This window comes from Phocoena phocoena, chromosome 1 (assembly GCF_963924675.1).
Source record: "Phocoena phocoena chromosome 1, mPhoPho1.1, whole genome shotgun sequence".
Taxonomy (NCBI): domain Eukaryota; kingdom Metazoa; phylum Chordata; class Mammalia; order Artiodactyla; family Phocoenidae; genus Phocoena; species Phocoena phocoena.
Window position 1 is genome coordinate 63,599,133 of NC_089219.1, and position 16,742 is coordinate 63,615,874.

Genomic DNA, 16,742 nt, shown 5'->3' on the forward strand with positions numbered 1-16,742 from the left:
TCTACAGGATGTGTAATGTTGCAACAGATTGAATATGGAAGTAGATATGTGAATCCAGCTGTCTCTTACTAAGCCAGACATTGAAGAGATTAGAAGCATGTCATACAGTGACACTCATCACTGTTTTTGTAAAATATAGTCATTTTTCCATAAAAAATATATTTTAAATGTAATGGGGTTTGCATTGTTTCTTCATCAAGTTAATTAGAATATGTAAATTTTTCTTAGCTCTAACGTCTAATGTAAATATCAATAGATATAACTCACAATAACAAGGCTGAGGACGCCTTTGTGTTCCTGAATCATTTGTAAAAATGTAAAGAAGTCCTGAGACTATAAGGTTTAACAACCACTGACCAAAAGAAGTTGACTTGCTTTGAGTCTTTTCTGGGACTGTGTAGCTTAACTAATTGCGTAGCTAATTCTATGACTTATGTTGTATTATAGAAACATGATTTATAAGTCCATAAAGTGTTTTCCCATCTTACTTTACTCCCCTTTTCATAATACCCATTACACTCCACTGTAATTGCTTGTTTATCTTCCTCCCTCATAGCTCAGGTGAGACTACATAGGTAATTAATGAAAAGCTGATTATAGCATGATAATTTAATGAGATATTAATATTGTTTTAATAGCTGTATGCCCATCCACTCACCTATATATATATACCTTTGTATTCAAGCACACCATCCACAAACTTTCTAGGTTCTTTTATACCCTTTTGCCTTAGGAGAAATTTAGCGTCTTAGTCTGTTTGGTCTGCTATAACAAAATAACACAGGCTAGGTGATTTATAAACAGCAGAATTTTAATGCTCACAGTTCTGGAGGCTGGAAGTCCAAGATAAGAGTGCCAGCATGGTAGGACTAGGGTCCTCTTCTGGGTCAAACATAAGGTTTTATCCTCACATGGTGGAAGGGAGTAAGGAGCTCTGTGGGATCTCTTTTCTAACAGCATTAATCCCATTCTTGAGAGCTCCACTGTCATGACCTAATCACTTCCCAAAGGCCCAACTTCTTAATACCTCCCAAAGGCTCTACCTATTAATACCATCACTTTTGAGGGTTAGGATTTCAATATACGTATTTGAAAGAAACACAAACATTCAGGTCATTGCATTTAGTTAGAGATCAAAAGTAGAAGTGGCTTGCAAGCTACTTCCTTTCCTGCCATATACTTTTCAAAGGCTCAGCTCATGATAGAAATTGTGCTAAGGCACAGAGTGCAAAGAAGTATTTCTAAAGACAGAATGTAAACAGATTAAAAAAAAATGAGAGAGAGAGAGAAAAAGAGAGAGAGAGGGAGAGACTCAATCAAGGCTAGCATGTTGAGAGTTGGAGAAAGAGAAGAAAGTACTTCTTGAAGTCTTGGACAAATAAAATGGCAAGACTCTATAGAGGATAGTTCTATGGTAAGCATAAAGTAGATAGACTCTTGTCACTGAAGTACTCAGATCTTATAAAATTTTTCATATATTATATGAGACAAAGAACAGTACTGTCATCAGACTCCAAGGAATCACTCATGATTTAGTCAGTGAGAAGTACAGTTCTATTCACCTTAGAGATTTGAAAATCTGCTCCAGTTTTCAACAAACATCAAGACTGACTCAATTTCTAGAAGCCTTTCTCAAAAAAACCTAGTAGAAGTTCAAGCTCATATTACATTTGTTCTAAAAAAAGGTAGAAGTTGATACTTATTGCTCAGTTGAGTTTGTAGAATAGGGTTCATAATGTTTATATATGAAAGTTAGGTTAAATCTCCATTTTTACAGTGCATACTTCCTTCTGCTTGATTTGCAAATAATTTAAAAATAAATTGTCTATTTAGTCATGTCACCTTAGTGAATTACAGAAATTCAACGAAAACACAATAGGAACTCCTTTAGGAGGCAGCATACACACTGTAAACTCACTGTTAACCATGAGGGCCAAACATGAAAAAATATCATTTGCCCAAGGTCATGGAGCCGACCTTGGCTTCTTGGTCAGTCTCTTGAATATCTTGGAAGGACTAGGTTTTTGTTATTAGAGAACAAAAGGCCTATTTCATGTTTTGCCCCAATGTGCCACTTTTTACAAAAAAGGGATATTGAGTATTGTAAATACGAGTTTGTAAAGAGCCAAAGGAAGGATCAGTATCCCCGTGCCAAGATACAAAATCCCAGTACAAAACTGAACTCCTGCTATCACTTGTCTGGCACCTTCAAACTAGCCCTTGGAGAAATGTGTTCTGTTTTAGAGCCTTTGTACATTTAAATTAGGAAGTTGAACCTTCAAAGCTAACATCAGAAAACATTGCAGAAGCTACCCATGGCATGTTCCTGGAGGTCTCTATTAGCAACATAGAAACCTGACTGGATAGTCCCGATATTTTTGTTTCAATTTCTCTCTATTTTGGTTAAAACATGAGGCAGAAATTCTGGTTGTAGAACATAAGCACTTTTTTTTTTCTTTTATTAAGAGTCTCATCCTCCTCTATTTAACTTTATTCTCTGTTCTTAGCTATGGAATATGAAATTTAAGGAGAAAGTTGGATTTTTTTAGTTTTAAAGATCAAGCCTGTCGAGCTGCTGCCCCTGACGATTTAACTGAATTATTAATTTGAAGGAAATAAGTCAAATCCCATATCTCAACCTGAGCTGACTTTTCATGATACTCATAACAGGAAGTCCTCGATTTTTTTTTCCATGAGAGAATATTTTTCTTTTTAATTTATTGCTAATCCTCAGGATAATCTACCTTATCAAATCATCAATCATTAAGCTATAAAATACTTATACAAATAATGTAGATATGATTTCCATAAGGAATAAATTAGGGGTGGGATTCAACAATGTAAGTATAAACTGTTTAAGTATAAATTGTTAGACATTCCCATATGATATGAATAACAGTGGTGTGCTGAAGCCAGCTTTTACTATCTCATGAGACAATTGTTAAATTTTCAGGTTTTATGTGAGCTAGTTGACATCACATTTGTAGCTTGAAATCAGCTGTGGTGGAAATATTTACATCATTGAACCCAGCAAATGTTATAAATCACTGCTTTTTCCTGCTTGGAAAGCAGGTTATTAAATATTTATGAGTACACCCCTGTATATAAGGCCAGTGTTAGCATCTCCATTTTGTAGGATAGTCAAAAAACTATAATTTTTGTTGGAAGCAAATGTTTCTTCAAATAAAGCTATTAAGATTATGTCACAATGAGATAAATGAAGCACATTTTTTAGTCAGACCATATAATCAATTATTTCTTTATCTTTATTTTTTTGGTTTCATTTGTTTTAGCTAAACTGAGTAAAATACAATGGAGAGATTTTAGTTTTTGTCAAAATATCAGCCTACAGCTCCTTTGTGTCATACTTTAGCTTATTCTGAAAAATAACATCTAAGGAGATATTACTGACTCTGTACTCATCAACTGTCTCATTCACAATGCTCCTACATAATTCTTATTTCCCAGTTTTGGTACTTATTTACTAATGATAATGATACATTTACTACTTTTAGATTATTTCTCTACTTCCTAATTTTCCTTGTACATATACTATGTGCAAGTATAGGATTAGACATATCATATTATTATAGAATTTAATTCTCACAATCATTAATGTCATTTCTCCATCTTACAAATTGAGAAAATTGAGATCCTATAGGATCAGAATTTATTGATGTCATATAGCTAATAAGTGGCAGAAAGAATCTTATCCCAGGTTTCCAAATTTCTATCTCTAATGAAGAAGCTTCCTAGATACATCAAAATTATTAACTGTTTTTCATCACACCTGCTTACTGGATATCTAATATTCCTTTGTTAGACAGAGTAAATAGACATGTGTATGCTTACAAGCTTTATTTATGTTTCCTTTTCCTCTTCAAAGAAAGTTATACACCTAGTTTTTCAATTTGAAAACATGCTTTACAGATTAGCTTGAATAATATGAAGCTATTACATTTTACTCAATTATTCTTCTTAGTTTACATATTTAGGTGTTTATAATGATATAAGTCAAATTTTGAAATGTAGTCTTGTAAGCCTTAGCTTGGAAATGAAGCTGTTGACTGCATTTAAATACAGCTAAGAGTTCATTTTCAGTTTGATACAATAAATCTGTGTTAAGTGCTGAGTAAGATTAAGGCATTTTATTGGATTCAGAAACAGAAAAAAATAAATAACATAAGATTTTTTCTGTCAGTAATATCATATATAGTCTTTTTAAAACACATATTAAAATAACCTTAGTAAGCCATAAATTCTAGGTGGTTACTCCAGGTATAAAATTCTTTGACGTTAAAATTCCAAGATAATTTTCTAATATTTCAAAGTGTCTACAAGTTCCTTTCTATTCTTTCTTGCTAATCTTACTTATTTTTTTCCCCTACATGCAGCCTACGTTTTACTGTCTAAAACTTGCCTGATTCTTTCTCAGTTACCTGTTTGTGTTTTCTGTGATACTTGGTTCTATCTATATTTTATGGCTCAGTAGTAGTCTCAACTTTGCCCATCATTCCCTGCACACACATAATCATTAGATTCCTAGTATTTGAACTGGCAAGTGGCACACAGATAACCTTTGTTTAAAAGGTAAACACAAACTTTTTTAAGACTTATAATGTTAAAGACATCAAATTTGTAGTAGTAGTAATTACTATAATGCTGATGTTTTTTAGAAAATGTCTACAGACTTGAGCAGAGAGAGGATTTTTTGGAATTTATCCATGTTAGGATATTCAGAATTATTATTTAAAAAGTTTTCTTTGGACTTCCCTCGTGGTGCAGTGGTTGAGAGTCCGCCTGCCGACACAGGTTCATGCCCCGGTTCGGGAAGATCCCACATTGCCACGGAGTGGCTAGGCCTGTGAGCCATGGCCGCTGAGCTTGTGTGTCCGGAGCCTGTGCTCTGCAACGGGAGAGGCCACAACAGTGAGAGGCCCGCGTACTCAAAAAAAAAAAAAATTTTTTTTCTTTGAATTAATAAACATGTTGTACAAGTTTAACATTATAGAAACTGAATTCAGAAAATGCTGTGAAGCTTTGAGGAAATTGGAGAATCAAAAAACCCTTTGAAATTCATAACAGATGTAGCAAGATTGAGGAAGTGAACAAGTTGAAGATAAAAGGCAGAAGGTTGAGTACTGGATTTTAAGATTTCAGAAGTATAAAAATTTCATATGATAACAAGATTTATGATGTGGCCATGGCTGTGAATTGATGTGTATGAAGAGGAACTAAGAAAATATAAAGTATAAAACTTGGTTACTTGTAAGATCATCTATATGGCTGTTTAACTCTTCCAAAATGATGGAAGCATGTGAGACTTAGGGAAAGACTATATTTGAGATTTGAAAGGCCCAGCAATATTTACTCAATAGCTTAAAACATTCAGTTTGTTGACCTGGAAAGAATTAAAAAACCCTAGGTTATAAAAGGTCAGAGAGTATGCCTCTGCCTTTGGCAGTGACAAACTAGACAAATTCTTCAACGAAGAGCAAGAAGAATAAAATAACAACTTAAAAAAATGTGAATGAAGGCACCCAAGAACTCTTAAGGTAGCTGGAATTTGGGGGCAAAAGTCCCAGAGAAAGGAAAGCTCATAGAAATAAATCAAACATTCATTGTTTCCCCCTGGAGGAATTTGCTAGATTCTAAGAAGTAGCTAAGAGACTGAGAAACTCAACAGTAAATGATGGCTAAAGACTGGGGAGCTAAGCAGAAAATTTGACAGTAATAAAAAATTAGAATCTAGGGACTGCTAAGGAGAGAGAAGACACTCTGGAAAAACAGCCAAGGAAGTTCCTTGGAAAGTATAAATTGGAAATAGACCTTCTCTCAAAAGATAGAACTTAGGTTCAAATCAGGTCAAACCCATACTGAATCAGGGTGAATTTATACTTGTTCTAATAATTTGTCAGAAGCAAAAGTAAATCTCTACTGGAAGTTAACATCATTCAGAGCATTTAGAATTTTTAATATAAAATGTTTAACACTCAATAAAAATTTACCAAGTATACCAGCAAAAAATAATAAGAATAAAAAATTTCAAGTAATACCATTGACTTCTACATATGCATAAACTACAATAGATTATGTCAGCTGAGTGTTCCTACTGTAACACATCAAAACACAGAAAACTTGCAAATACTATATTTGAAAAGTTTTGGAAACTTCTGAAAACTTCAGAAGACTACATAAACTAAAAGTCCAGTGAGGAAAAGACCCTTCCAGTGAGGGAGGTGCTGAAGAGATCCAGCCATCATCTTCTCAAAGGTGATGGTGGACAGAGAATTATGCTGAGCCCAACCAAGGTTACTCTACTGCAGGAAAGAGAAACTGGCAGAGAATGACACTGGCAAGACTGAAAATTAGAAGAGCTCCAAATGTAACACCACTTTTTTGCATGAGATTTCTGGTACGGTTTATGGTGGGCAAAAACAGGGACAAAAGCTAAAAGAGTAAACTTTTCTGCTGCCTTGGGGTGCTTGGAGACAAAATCCTGTTAGAGAGCCTACTACACATAAAAACACGGCTGGCCTCAGGATACTAACCACTATGTACACTTGTGTGGACAAAGAAGATAGATATGCTCCAACCCTCGGAGTTGGGGACCTGCCAAGTACTCAATCAAAAGACAGACAGATGGCCAAAAAGCACATGAAAAGATGTTCAACATCACTAATTATTAGAGAAATGCAAACCAAAGCTACAGTGAGGTATCCCCTCACACCAGTCAGAATGGCCATCATTAAAATATCTATGAACAATAAATGCTGGAGAGAGTGTGGAGTAAAGGGAGCCCTCTTGCATTGTTAGTGGAAATGTAAATTGATACAGCCACTATGAAAAACAGTATGGAGATTTCTTAGAAAACTGAAAATAGAGCTACCATATGATTTTGCAATCCCACTCCTGGGCATATATCCAGAGAATACCATAATTCAGAACAGTACATGCACCCCAAAATTCATTGCAGCACTGTTTACAATAGCCAGGACATGGAAGCAACCTAAATGTCCATCAACAGAGGAATTGATAAAGAAGACGTTGTACATATATACTCAGCCAGAAAAAAGAATGAAATATTACTCAGCCAGAAAAAAAGAATGAAATAATGCCATTTGCAGTGACATGGCTAGACCTGGAGATTGTCATACTAAGTGAAATAAGCAGACAGAGAAAGACAAATATCATATGATATTGCTTATATGTGGAATCTAAAAAAGTGGTACAAAATGAATTTATTTACAAAACAAAAATAGAGTTACAGATATAGAAAACAAATTTACTGTTAGCAGAGGGGAAAGTGGGGGTGGGGAGGAGGAGGAATAAGTTGAAAGATTGGGGTTGACATATACACAGTACTATATATAAAATGGATAACTAATAAGGACCTACTGTATAGCACAGGGACTCTTCTCAGTACTCTGTAATTACCTATATGGGTTAAGAATCTAAAAAAGAGTGGATATATGTACTTGTATAACTGATTCACTTTGTTGTATAGCAGAAACTAATGCAACACTGTAAATCAATTATACTCCAATAAAATTTTTTTAAAAAAAGTAGAAAGGATGCAACCAAACTGTAAATAAACAGGAGGTGGAGTGAAATTGCAGTTAAGTCCTAACTCAGCTCAGTCCTTGAATGAATTGAGATGATACAAACCTTGTTATATATTCAGACAGAGGAAATGGGGAATCCTCTCTTGTGGAAGATAATGTCTGACACTTCCATAGTCTTTTATATGTAATGCAAGCATAAAATTAAAAATTATTAGATAGGCAAAGAGGCAGAAAGTGTGACAAACAATATAATCCAACTCAATTATGTTTCAGATATTGAAACCATAAAGCTTTTAGGAGAAAGTATGAAAATATGCCCACAACATGGAAGTAAGTAAAGATTTTATAGTTTGCAGAAAGGAGTAACAATAAAAAACACCTGATAAATTAGACTTAACCATAAATTAAACTTCTCTTTGTTGAAAAACAATGTTAAGAAAATAAATATTCAAGGCAGAGACTGCAAGAAAATATTTGCAAAACATACATCAGATGAAAGTATGAAGAACATGGCATATAAAGACCTTTCAGATCCCAATAATAAATAAAACAAGCCAATAAAACAGAAAAAAAATCAAACAGACACTTAACAAAAGAATGTGTATTAATGTCCAATAGCTCATTAAAGAGTGCTGAGCATTATTAATTATCAAGGAAATGTAAATTAAAATAAAAAATGAGATACCAGTAGACACCCACCACGATGTCTAAATTATTTAAAAAGAATGACACCAAATTTTGGTGATGATTTGGAACAATTTTATTGGTGGGTTGCAAAACTATATAACTACATTGGAAAAAAGTCTGACAGCTTCTTATATGTCAAAACTGAAACCAGAAATCTCCTGACAATGTCTTATAAGATTAAATACTTACCATAAACCATGACATTTTTATTCCTAGCTAAGGTTTACCAAGAAGAAATTTAAAAAAATATGTTCATAAAAAGAAGAGCATGAAATGTTTTTACAGCTTTATTGATAATAACCCCAAACTAGAAACACCAGAGATGTCAATAATGTAAAAATGAACAAACTGTCTTACATTTATACAAAGGAATAATACTCTGAAAATATAAGAATGTACTACTAATATGTCAAACAACAGTAATGGGTCTCAGGCACAATAAGTTGAATGAAAGAAGCATTACACAAAAGTACATACTACAGGATTGCATTTATTCAAAAATCCAGAACAGGAAAAATTAAGCTGGGCTTCCGATTTCTAATTCTGCAGGTAAGGAACAGCAGTTGCCACTCCATCTTAATAGCAAGTAAAAAGCTAAACAGTATAAAAATTCAACAATTTTTCTTAGATCTATAAGAGAGAGGAAGACACAGGGTAGACCTCACCCCCCAAGATTGGAGAGACAGCAAATAAGGGAAGTCATACTTGACAGGGGCAGAGACTTATGGATGAAATTGCAGCAGGAACCAGTGCCAGGATAGGAAAACCTGAACTGTAATTGACTTGAGCTACATATTGGTGGAGGCTCAGTGTGGAAAATTCTGAGAGTTAAAAACTCCAAGGGGACCCAGTCATAGGGGACCCCTTTAATATTGTGAGATTTTCCTCTAGGAGCTTGACCACAGTAAATATAGAAGAAAAATTCCCTTATGCTTCCAGCAGGAGGAGGAAAAAGGAACCATTTTGAAGTACACCAAAACACTCTGCTCTGCTTATCAAGGCCTGCCCTTAGGGGAAACTAGTTAATCAGAACTTAACTTGCAGGGGTATTAACAGAACCTAAGGGGGGAAGGGAAATAAATCAAGTTCCAGCCCACTCTAGACACTTCCCACATCAGGGGGGGAGAAAAAAACAGAAAACCTTGTGAAGTTCACTGTCCAGAGGTACAGGTTCACTAAGAGACTGAGCCCTAAATCACAGGTGTACAGAATGCTACCCCCCCCACGCCCCTACACCTCACCACCACATTACTGAAGATCTATTTACAAAAGTTCCTTTTACCCTGGACACTATTTTTGGCTATCAATCAATCAATAAATAAAATGTGGGGAAAAAAAACCCCACAATTTGAAAAGACAAAGCAAATATCAGAACCAGAAATTGTAGGGATGTTGGAATTATCAGAATGGGAATTTAAATTGATTGATTAATATGCTAAGCCCTCTAATAAAGTAGACAATATAGAAGAACACATGAACAACATAAGCAGAAAGATGGAAATTCTAAGAAAGAAAAAAAAGAAATGCTAGAGATCAAAAACACTGTAACAGGAATAAACACTATCTTTGATGGGCTTATATGATAGACTGGACAAGGTTGAGAAAAGAACTCTGAATTTGCGGATATCTCATCAGAAACCTCCAAAATTGAAAAGTAAATAGAATAAAAATAGAAAAGAAAACCAAATAAAAATAGAATAACCAAGCACTGCGGGGCAGCTACAAAAAGTGTAACATGCCCATAATGGGAATAATAGGAGAAGAGAGAAAGAAATAGATGAAATATTTGAAACAATAATGACTGAGAATTTCCCCAAATTAATGTCAGACCCCAAAGCACAGATCTAAGAACTCAGAAAACACCAAACAGAATAAATGCAAAAAAACTATACCTTGGCAAATTATTTTCAAATTACAGAATCAAAATAAAGAAAAAATCCTGAAAGAGGTTAGAGAAAAAGAAACACTTTATATATAGAGGAACAAAGGTCAGAATTACATCTGACTTCTCAGAAACCATGCAAGGAAGAAGAAAGTAGAGTGAAATATTTAACATGTTGAGAGAAAAAATATCATCAACTTAGAACTCTGTGCTCTACAAAATTATTCATCAAAAGTAAATGAGAAATAAAGACTTTTTCAGGCAAACAAAAATTGAGAGAATATGTTACTAGTGGACCTGTCTTGAAAGAATGTTAAAAGTTCTTTAGAGAGAAGGAAAATAATATGGGTCATAAACTTGGATCTACAGAAAGTAATGAAGAACATCAAAAAAGGAGGTGGAGGTAAAATTAAAATGCATTTTTCTTATTCTTAATCTACATAACAGTTTGCTCAAAACAATAATACTAACAATTTATTTGATTATGTATGCTTATATATAAGTGAAATGAATGACAAAAATGATACAAGGGATGGAAAGGAAGAATTAGATTTATTTTGTGATCATAAGGTATAATATCTTTGAAGTGGAATAGTGTTATTTCAAAGTGGAATTTGAAATTAAAAACACAATATCATTTATATTAGCACCCCCAAAAATGAAATATTTGGGTTTAAATCTAACAAAATATGTAATACTACTATATGATGAAAACCACAGAACTCTGATGAAAGAAATCAAAGATCGACCAAATAAATGGAGAGGTATTCCATGTTCATGGATAGGAAATCCATGATTTGGATTTCAAGATTTAATTTCTTCCCAATTTGATCTATGATTTAATGCAAGACCAATTAAAACTCCAGCAAGTTATTTTGTGGATATTTGCAAGTTGATTCTAAAGTTTATATGAGGAGGCCAAAGACCTGGAATAGCCAACACAAAACTGAAAGATCAGAACAAAGTTGGAGAACTGATACTAATCAAACAAAACTTGCTAGAAAGCTGTAGTAATCAAGATGTTGTGGTATTGGTGAAAGAATGGACTGATAGATCAATGGAACAGAATAGAGAACCCAGAAATAGATTCACATAAATGTGATCATCTGAACTTTGACAATAGAGCAAAGGCAATACAATGGAGCAAAGATGGTGTTTTTAATAAATGGTGCTGGAACAACTGAACAGCCATGCAAAAACTCAATCTAGAAACAATTCTTACAACCTTCACAAAAATGTAAATTAACATGTATCACAGGCCTAAATGTAAAATGCAAAACTATTAAACTCTTAGAACACAACATTGGAGAAAATCAATTTATTATTATTATTATTCATTTACTATTTGTTATTATTGTTATCTTTTACAATTGATGGTTCACCATTGGTGTTGTATATTGTGTGAGTTTGGACAAATGTATAATGATATGCATCCGTTATTTTGCATTTGTCTAAACTCACACAGTGTACAATACCAAGTGTGAACCACATGGATTTTGGCTGATAATGATGTGTGGATGTATGTTCATCAATTGTAACAAATGTACCACTCTGGTGAGGGATATTGATAATGGGAGAAGCTACACAGGTGTGGAGGTAGGCAGTGCATGAGGAAACTTTGTACCTTCCCACCAATTTTGCTGTGAACCTAAAACTTCTCTAAGGAAGTAAGGTCTTAGTAAAAAATAAATAAATACATAATAAAATATTGTAAATAATAATGATGGTGTTACTTATGATTAAAGGATTTATTGGGATAGGGTATGAGGTAACTTTATGGGATGATGGGCATGTTTTGTATACTTCAGGCATTATACTTAAATTTTAGTCTTAAATATATTTATACTTATATTTACACTGTAATTATAGGGTTTCATAATATATGCATCTGTCAAAATTCAGCAAAAGTTGCATTTAAGGTGTTCGTATTCTATTGTATGTACAGGATACCAAGGTGGTGTGCAAATCTTTGAAGGTGGAAGGACAGAGTCAGCACAACATGGATTATATAATTCAAATGCACTTTAAAGCCTAGGAATTTTCAAAACAGATGGAGGAAAGTAACCAAGTTTATAAGATGTAACCTGAAATCTAACAATATATAAAGCAAAAATGTTTTCAGCTTAAAAAAACCTGAAAGGAGAAACTGACAATTTGCAGCCAGCATTCCAGTCAATACATCCATGCCTATGCTTGGTATATTGCTGTTACCTAGTCAGATGCAACAGACCCTTACATCATTATGCCATTAAAATTCAGAATCTGAGACTCACTCTCCTGACAAACTTTGTGCTCACTAAACAAGAATAAATATGGCTTATCCTGAATATTTTCCATTCCAGACTCTACCATTTATCTTTACATTATAAATTAATTAATTGTATGATGTAATTTGTGTGTCAATCTTCTGTGAACTTGGTTATTGTAAGTTATTTTTTCTGAATTCACTTGAATTAAATTTAACTCTAGGAAATGGATAAAAATTAATTTATGGATGTGAAAATATTTTTAAAAAGACACCTAACCAAAGTAAATTAATAGAAGCAATTAATTAAGGGAAGATTTTGTTGACTGGCTCATTATATAGGCTTCCTATCATTATATATCTTTTTAATTTGTTATTAAAAATAGATGTCATTTGTCTTCTTTTTGATGGCAATCATTCTGACAGGTGTGAGGTGATACCTTACTGTGGTTTTGATTTGCATTTCTCTAATGACTAGCAGTGTTGAGCATCTTTTTCTGTGCCTGTTGGCCATCTGCAGTTCCTCTTTGGAAACATGTCTGTTCAGTTCTTCTGCCCATTATTTAATCCAGTTGTTTGATTTTTGATGTTGGTAAGGATGTGGAGAAAAAGGAACCTTTGTCCACTGTTTATGGGAATCTAAGTTAGTTCAGCCACTGTGGAAAACAGTATGGAGGTTTCTCAAAAATCTAAAAATGGAACTACCATATGACTCAGCAATTCCACTCCTGGGTATATATCCAAAAAAACCCAAAAACATTAATTCAAAAAGATACATGCACCCCAATGTTCATAGCAGTATTATTTACAAATGTCAAGGTATGGAAGCAACCTAAATGGCCATCAACAGATGAATGGGTAAAGAAGGTGTGGTATATATATATATATATATATATATATATATATATACACACACAATGGAATACTACTGTAAAAAGGAACAAAATTTTGCCATTTGCAGCAACATGGGTGGACTTGGAGGTCATTACACTAAGTGAAATAAGTCAGATGGAGAAAGACAAATACTGTATGATATTGCTTACATGTGGAATCTAAAATATACAACGAATGAATATAACAAAAAGAGAAGCAGACTCACAGATATAGAGAATAAACTAATGGTTACCAGTGGGGGTGGTGCAATATAGGTGCAGGGAAGTAGGAGGTATAAACTATTGGGTGTAATATAGGCTACAAGAATGTATTGTACAACATAAGAAATACAGCCAATTTTTGTAATAACTGTAAATGGAATGTAACATTTTAAAATTGTACAAAAAAACACAATTAATTTAAAAATAGAAAAAAGATGTCATCAACCATTATAAAGTTATAAAAAATAAAATAATAAAGCATATCCTAAATACTGTGGAAATTGAAGATGGAGCAATTAATTCAGCCCAGGAAGGTAAACAAAGAAACTTTAATGAACGTATACAAGTTAAACTTTAAACTTTAATATTTCTTAATTTGTTCAGATTTCATTGTACATATATCACACAAAATAACTGATTGTATCTGGCTTAAAAGAAAAAAAAAATTCTGGAAATAGTGGCCTTATAGCTGGAGGAAATGAGAAAATCTTTCTAGAAATGTTTCTATTGTCTGTATATAGGTAGGTAGGCATGCATGTATATATGTACGCATTTAGATTGCTTAAGAAATGACTTAAGATACCTTAGAATATGAACAATTTTCCAATACCCGAATATTTGCTTTACACACTAAATATCACTTTGGTCAGGAACCATGCATCACTCATTATACCCACAGTCAAGCACATTTCTTGGCACACGTTATTCAGAAAAATATTCGTTGATTGATAACTTCTTCAGAACTCTTTCACTAACTTTTTATAGAACTTTCTGATTGACACTTCTTTTACTTGTGCTTCTTCTCTATCAAAACCTCATAATAGTATGTTTAGGAAAAGTAAATGTATTCATGTGACATAATACTTTCAGGCTCTGTGTTTTTTTTTTCATTAAATACCTTCTCTTGGGGTAGAATAAGATGAACACAGCAATATAAAATTTTTATCTTTTAAATGCATATATTTAAAAATACTATATTATAATATTTTACTTTATCCCTGACATAAAGTTATTTTCTTAAAAACATTAGTCCTTATCATGAAAAATATCTTCTCAACAACAGTCTTCTTTAGTTTGAATAAGATGGAATCCTGTTCATACAGAAGTATGATTTTTTTACTTTTTTTGAATACTCTAGAATTATAAGATATACTGCTGCCAAAAAATCTAGAGAGTTCTAAAGATAATTCTAACTTTTCTAAAATAAAATACTAACCATTATAAGTAAGTAATGTTATTATAATTTGCTTTAATGTCATAATATTTACTTTTGTTCATACTTTTGTGTAATGAATTATTAGTGACAATAGACATGTACAATATAAGAAGACTTAACTATTATCTTAGCCAGTATGAAATGACCACATTTATAATGGATGTCAGTGTGTTATAGTGAGAACATGGGAATCACAAGAACTGTGCTTGAGTATTGGCTCCAACTCAAACTTACAATATTACTTATGTCACATTGCTGAGACTTTGCTGTCTTGTTCTGAAAAATAGATAATAAGTGTGAGTCATAAACAACACTAATATTAAATAGAAAGGTAGAAAGAACATTTCACAAATTTCAAACCATAATATATGTGGAAAACACATAATTACATGTAAAATTTTTGCACATCATTTTTTAAACTAATTTATTGTATTACATTTGTCTTTGTTGGACTATTTTACAGATTTTTCTTTTATAATAAGGGCTATGATGAATTATTTTTGCATTTCATTTTCTTTGGACTACCAAGTAGCTCATAGCTGCAAAATGTTGCATTGCTGATACTTATTAAAAATTTCTGGTAATAATATTTCTCATTTGCCCTATATGATTTGTCTCCTTAAGCTTCAGTTTGGTCATAATTATGGACCTTTATACCTTTAAATAAGCTGTTACTCATTTCATGAATAAATACATTTTGAGTGACTTCTATGTGATCGACATCTGCAAGGTAGTGGAGATACAATGGTGAGTAAGAGACCCTTAAATTATTTTTACAATGATCAGGGAATAAAAATATTAGATAAAAATTATGTTTGCTTATAAGCAACTTCCTAGAAGAGAATATGTCCCAAATCTACTTATACATATTGATCACTGTGTTAGTTGGTAAATGTATTGATTGTTGGATGGTGGAAGGCTACTAGGAGAAAAGAGTTAAACCAGCTGTCTTAGAATCTAATCATTCCCTTTACGTGTGGGAAGAGGGTCACCTGGGTAAATAACCAATAGTATTTAACAAGAGAAAGAGAGTTTAAGAGGATGCCCCTTGCTAAGGAATCTCTCTAGACCTGTGAGTTTTGGCTCCCTGGAAAATATCACTAGGATACGTTACACAACAATATGGGGTATAAAATGATGATTTCAGAATCTAAATTCTCTCCCTATGTGAGTGTTCCTGTGAACCTCAAGTAGAGACCACATCTATTCTGATCCAAAGGGCCATGTCATGAATGCAGAACCTAGTAAATTGCCCTTCACCTCCCAGAACATTTTGTGTTTCATCTGAGCCTACAACTGCCTATAGCCTTGACATTATGTATTTAAGCTGAATATGTGAACTCAATTTGACAATCTGATCTTGGTGTAGGCTCAGCTATAGAATGGGTTAATGGATGTAAAGAAATATATATATATTCATACTTTTACTTGTGTCTTTTTGCCCTACTAATTTACACATTCTGGAGTGCATTTAGGGTATATACTATATGGAATGTCAAGTCCAGCAACATATCTGTAGAGGTCCTGAGAAGTTTATTTGAGACAGAAATGAACATAAGTTATTTACTACCTGGGCAAAATTTAGACATCAAAATATAAAATAAGAGCTTTCTTGAGAAAATAGATACTGTTTGCACTTTTATTAAAAACAATAAACAATTAATAGCCCCATAATAAATCCTATATTTGTTATTTATCTCTCCTTTCTAACCTAGATGCTGGCAACATTCTACACTGCTAAGGATATCATGGTAGTGTGTTCCCAAATACAGTCAATTTGTACCACAACAAAGATCTCACATACTAAAATGAGTAAAGATATAGATCACTTAGAGTTCATTTCTCTTGATAACTCAAAATATTGTGAACCCAGTCTATTCCCTTTAACTTATGAAGCTGGATGATCTTAAATGTATGGTTTCAATTCCTTGATATATTAATATACTAATCATGAAATATATGTTTTTTCTTTATTTTTAAATTTGTATATGCAAAACACTCTGTCAAAAATATTTGCATTACACATCACTTTCCTTTCTAGACATCCTAGTTT